This window comes from Xenopus laevis, chromosome 8S (genome assembly GCF_017654675.1).
Source record: "Xenopus laevis strain J_2021 chromosome 8S, Xenopus_laevis_v10.1, whole genome shotgun sequence".
In the NCBI taxonomy this organism is placed as follows: Eukaryota; Metazoa; Chordata; class Amphibia; order Anura; family Pipidae; genus Xenopus; species Xenopus laevis.
In genome coordinates, this window is record NC_054386.1 from 59,707,053 (window position 1) to 59,713,402 (window position 6,350).

At 39.1% G+C, this 6,350-nt stretch overlaps 1 long non-coding RNA gene across 1 annotated transcript; it reads right to left on the reverse strand.

Moving 5' to 3' along the window:
• Nucleotides 1-3,230: 3,230 nt before the first annotated feature.
• Nucleotides 3,231-5,984, reverse strand: LOC108700656. Its single transcript, XR_001933009.2, has 4 exons — nucleotides 5,821-5,984; nucleotides 5,624-5,707; nucleotides 4,733-4,859; nucleotides 3,231-3,564 (listed from the first exon to the last, which is right to left on the reverse strand). It is a non-coding gene; the product is annotated as an uncharacterized LOC108700656 (long non-coding RNA).
• Between the last annotated feature and the right edge of the window lie 366 nt (nucleotides 5,985-6,350).

Below are 6,350 nucleotides of genomic sequence, written 5' to 3' on the forward strand. Positions count from 1 at the left end.
GGCATGAACTCAGATTTCAATGTATCTTGTTATTAGGACTAGCAATATATACATATACATTGTTGCATATTGACAACAGACACATTTACTCTCAAGCATCGTGGAGTAATTTACTCTGTTTCCATGCTTTTACCGTTTATGTAAACTGGAACACATCAAACACTATCAAAAGTTGCTTGTGTTCTTTTCTACCAGACTTTGTAAAAGACAATGTGTGTGAAAAGTGCTTCTTTAAAAACAAATGTATGATACACTGCCCCTTGGGGAAACCAAATCATAAAATAAGTTTATGTAATAGGAAAGGGTTAATGTTAGACTGTAATATGGTCAAGACAAAAGACAAAAGTCTCATTTACTGCCCCAGATAAACAGGAGAATTCAGAGAGGTTAATTGTTGGGGACTGACAGGATAAGTGTCTCAGAATTTATTTGCACTGTTTAATACGAGAGCTAATGCCCCTTCCCTTCCCTCTATACCTGGGATGTAAACAGCAGGGATAGTGAGGTTTAGCCTGTTTTTGCTCTCTACCTCTGCCAGTGTGTGAGTATACGCTGCTGTAAATGTGTATCCACTGCATTTTCCTGTATTCTAACACAGTTTGTAGTAACAAAGGGAACAAAAGCTAACAAACTAAACCCAGCTGCCCACATAGTATTTGTCCTGGACCTGTCATTGTGGAAGCAGCCGAACTGGTTGCTTTGATATACCTGTATCAAATGTTTACCATAGGCCTCGGTGACATTTTCTAGTCTAGAAGGCAAATTGCTTTCAAAACTGTACTAAGCTATATTAAGCAATCCAATATTTGACAATTAACTTCTACATCATGGGCCTACTCAGCAAGTACAAAATGTAAAGGGTCACGAATGATTGGTGGGCCCTTCATATCAGGTTCTCTGGTGGGCCCTTGGTATCCCAGTCCGACACTTTCAGAGAGATAAGGGAACAGTGGTACAGTTTAATGGAGGGTTAAAATCCTCTTTAAGAGATACAGAAATTTACATTTTATTACTATTACGATTGGAGAATTAATCACTTGCTTTGATGCCAAATAAGTTTGCCGTGTGCTTAAAAATACCTCCCACACAGCGCACATATTCACTTGTAACTGAATTGTTAGCTTAACATTTACTAAGAAAAAATAAACAGCACGCACAGCAGAACCCAATAGAGGGAAATAAATACTGAAAATACTGATCCTGAAAGTTGTGGTGAAGAATTAAGCAACCACTAATGACTTCACACAATTCCTTTCCTCAGCAGGGCTGGGGGCAACAACACCTTTTCTGTGAAACTAAGTACAAGCTACTGTTTCCCAGCGTGTTGGTTGTTCTTAATGTGTGGTGTGAATTAAACAACTGCATAAACACAAAGCCAAATTATTCAAGTAAATAAAAAAAAGACAAAAAGTGCAAAGCAAACTATTAATAATTTTGTATTCCTGCTTTTATGTAGAAATGAAGACTTATCTTAGGGGCAGATTTATCAAGGGTCCAATTTCGAATTGAAAAAACTTTGAAAGTTTTTAGGTCCGTTTTCGATCAAATAGGTCCATATTCGACCGAATTCGAATAGTTTCAAATCGAAGGAATAGCTCATTTGATCGAATTCGATTTGAAGTTTTTCCCAAGAAAACCTTTAATTTTTCAATATCCACTAATTGACTCCAAATAGGTTCTAGGAGGTCCCCTATAGTCTAAAACAGCAATTCGGCAGGTTTTAGATGGCGAATTTTCAACGTTTTTGCAAATTTGAATCGAATTTGGACTATTCCCTAGTTGAAGTACACAAAAATAACTCGAAAATCTATTTTTTTCAATTCGAAAATCGACTTTTTATAAATCTGCCCCTTAATGTTATTTGTATTAAGGCGCAGTGTTGCTGTGCCCCTTTCTATGGACAATGGTGCATAGGACAAGTGAATAGTAATAAATGTATACCACTAAGAATCCCTGCTGCTCAATGTTAATGAGCAAAACAGTGTCAAGTATATATTGAGTAGTTCCTGCACCCAAAGTTGTGGTTGGAAAGCAAGGTAGGAGCTGACCACATACACATTTAAAATGGTGTTTTATTTGACCACAGGGTGTAAACAAATGAAATGGCTGCATAATTTTTTTGTGGCTGGAAAACTGGTCATCTTTTCTTTGTCCACAGTCATGTCATTGATAATACCTTTTTTGTTTTTAAGATTTCGCTTAGAGCTCATCCCACTATGTTATAATTCCAAGATGAATAAAATACAAAAGGGAGGAAAAAAGTTAGTCCTATGAGTCTTGTTAACTCCTGCTGGTCCTACTTCAGTCTCTCAACTGTAAAATTGCTTCACAAAAAACTGATCAGTGCCTCTGGCAACGGAGAAAACAAACAACAAAAACAAAAAGCAGAATATAGTGTAGTATTTTCAAAACTATCCAACCGAACACCATGGGGCACATTTACTAAGGGTCGAATATCGATGGTTAATAAACCCTCGAATTCGACCCTTGAGGTAAAATCCTACGAATTCTAATATCGAATTCGTAGGATTTACCGCAAATCCTACGATCGAAGGAAAAAAAAACCTTAGAAAAGTAATGGGGAAGGTCCCCATAGGCTAACATTGTACCTCGGTAGGTTTAAACTACCGAAGTATGTAGTCGAAGTTTTTTTTAAAGAGACAGTACTTTGAATGGTCGAATAGTCGAAAGATTTTTAGTTTGAATCGTTCGAGTCGAAGTCGTAGTCGAAGGTTGTAGTAGCCTATTCGATGGTCGAAGTACCCAAAAAAAAACCTTTTTCGAAATTCTAAGTTTTTTTACTTCGAATCCTTCACTCGAGCTTAGTAAATGTGCCCCCATGTGTTGGAATAGAGAAATGGTGATGTGGTGTATTACTTCCCTTTTAAATGTTCACTCTTTCAACTATAAGAGGATATCCCATATGCTTTCCCTTTGGACTACCATTAAATCCTTTAGATCAGTGATCCCCAACCAGTAGCTCGCGAGCAACATGTTGCTCTCCAACCCCTTGGATGTTGCTCTCAGGGTCCTCAAAGGAGGTGCTTATTTTTGAATTCCGAGCTTGAAAGCAAGTTTTAATTGCATAAAAACTAAGTTTAGTGCCAAGTAAAGCCTCTTGTAGGCTGCCAGTCCACATAGGGGCTACCAAATAGCCAATCACAGCATATATCATGCTTGTGTTGCTCCCCAACTCTTTTTACATTTGAATGTGGCTCACAGGTAAAAAAGGTTGGGGACCCCTGCTTTAGATACTTCCGCCAGGGTTAGCCAAAATGCCTACTTACAAGAAAGTAGTTTTAAATTTGCACGTAATATTGTTTCAGCTTCCTTCCTCCTCCGTCACTCCATATGCTCCCACATATAAGACCTCTATAGTGTAATTTGTTTGATAAAACTTTTTAAAAATATTAAATATTACACTCACATTACTTTTCATTTGTAAATGCACTCATATGTAAGCCTTTTTGCAGGTTGCCCAGTTGGATCCGAGATAGGAGTAATGCCGGCGTCCCCTTCTCCCTCGTGGCTCTTCCCTGCAGCTCACTGTTCTGTCCCCACTGCCTGACAATTTTTAAAAGGTTTTATTAAACAAAACACACCACATATCCATATGCTTCACACAGGGGCAAATAAATGAGCAAGAGTTCTCTCTGCTGCACTCTCTGCTGCTGTGTGTCATTAAAGCTTTTTTGTGACAATTTGGATGGGCACTGATCCCTCCACCAGCGAGCATGGGGCTTAACAATCCATTGGGAATGTAAGGGTGTGCAAATGATTCCCTATTAGACTGAGGTATGGTTGCCAACTTTTCATTGCCCTTCAACTGGACAGCCGGCTAGTCAGATGATGATGTAGGGGGTGAGATTAATGAATAATGGGTGGGGCAATGATGTGCTGGCCAGGGATTAACATTTTTCTGGGCTTGTATAGGCAGAGTTTTGTCCCAGTTTCAAAACTATGAACAGACAGCCCATGTCAAAAACAGACTGGTTTAAAACCAAACAGGTGTCAATAAAGATCGGGCCTTTTACCCTTTACCCACCCTCAGCACAGCATTATTGTGGTGTTTATACAAATGGCCTGCAGGTGTCACTGTGCATACACAGGACTTTCTGTACAGCTTAAAAGTGAAAGTTACTGTTGTATAATGCTTGCATGACTCTGCTAATAAAGCACTGTTATACACTACTCATTCTCGGCTACCAAAACATAACAATTTTGAGGGGCAACTCCAAACTAGAATGGGAAGGAAGGTGTTGAACTATTATGACATTTTATCCTTTAATATCTTAATGCAGCTGATCATTTAGTATTTCCGGACAATAAAGTATACCAATAACATCAGGTGTTATGTTGAAAATGGACAGGTGGCCAAAAAAGGTCCTGGTCCCTCAGCATAAGAAGAGGCCTAATTTAGCCTTGGGATCCTCAGCAGTCCCACCTGTCTCTCAGATGGAACACCAAGAACCTAGCACATGGCAATACCTACCTTTTAATGAACTAGACAAAAGGACATTGTCTAGTATCTTTAAACCAATGGAAGAATTCCTTCTATAGAGGCACAGGTCACCACTATATTACTTCCCACCAGTGGAAACCCATATGAACTATTTTAATCCCTACACCTGCAGTATAATATATTTCTGTAAGTTGTAATGTGATTGTCTTATCTTATGCATTTCTAATGCATATTAATACACTTTGTGCAAGGCAATTTCAAAGCATTTACCAATGTTGTGCTTTCCGGTTAGAACAATTCTGCCTCTGTGTTTATATTTCCTGGGAGTCCTCTTCTGCGTGCACTGCTGGATTCTCTAATATGTGACAGCACCAGGGCTTTTTTTTCTAATTACAATCTACAATGGTTAGAAACATAATTAGGTTACAGAAAATGATTACCAGACTTCATATTTAACTTTCAGAATTCAAACAGCGTAATGGCAAACATTTATGTAGAAGAAGCCTAGGAAGAAGATGGAGAAGAGGCATTTTAAAACTTGTTTACTTGCTGTGTTAAAGGTTGTAGCTATGTTAATCCCTTCTTGATGGCCTGTAGGATGTGTTAAACATCCCTCTGTCCTGTCTGTGTCTCATCAACAAAGCCGAGCTAGCTGTGTTACTCAAGCACTGACAGTTCACTTCTCTATTAGTGTTTACTGCAGCTGGTTTCATGCATGAACCTAAGCCCCCCTTAAGGTCTCTAATTATCCAAGAGTTTAGATTGCAAAACAGAGGCATGCTAATGAGTGCCATCCCACTGATGCTGTACAATTTGTTCGCAGAAGGGCTACTTTACTTTTAACCCTTTTCATTATGGGGCGGGTTTTATCAATGTAAAACTCATAACGTTGATGTCGTGTTACTTTTCTTACTTCATAGGTTGAAGAAACAAATATGTATGTTCTTTAAACATAAACTTTTTTTACACCGATGAGTAAAGGGATATGATGCAAAAATGCAAGTTGAATTAAAAAGGTTCTATTAAACGTGTAAAATAATCACCCTTAGTCTGCCAACTGCACTTTTACATTCTTATTTAACATATTTGTCACCCTGCTGCATCATGCTTGATACCATCTGTAATAATTCTATGTTGCCAATTGCTGCTTCTTCTTCTTACCTTGCTTGCTGTTTATAAATCCCTGTTATCCTTGACACTTGAATGCAGCACACTTTACCCACTACATATCCACTTTGCTTTTCTCTTACAAAACAGAGGAAGAAAACAGGATTAGATGGTTCTACTCGCAAGAGCTTGCAATCAAAGTGCTTTACGTTTTCAGGTTTACAGCAGTTCTTTGTGTGGCAAGTGAATACCTTTTGATTTAAGAAGGGTTTACACTGCATGTCTTGCATTGGGAAGGGCTCTTTGGTTCCTTTTATCCTTTTTCAACCAGTCCGTGATGGTTTCTTTGCTCTGCTGCATTCCAAGTCCTACCCCTTAAGAAGTCATGTTCCAATATCTTGCACTGATGATACTGTATCTAAGGAAATCGAAACAGGTTATCTGAAATTTTGAATATATGACTCTGAACAATCAGGCTGCCTGTAACAGATCTTTTGCATATTTTTTCCCCCTAATTCCTTTAATGAAAGGTAAAACCTGTCATTGTGGTGCTTAAGGCAATGCTATGTGTGCAGCATTAGACATGTGAATACCATGGGGCAAATTCACTAAAGGGTGAATTTTCACCTGTGAAGGCTTCTTCACACTTGCGGCACTTTGCCTGGTGCAATTTCCTACCACTACCAGTAGCGTAACTACCGGGGGAGCAGGGGGTGCAACTGGGCCAGGGCCTGCACCCCCGCAGGGCCCCTACGCAGATTGTGCGCACTGCAGCCGGCTG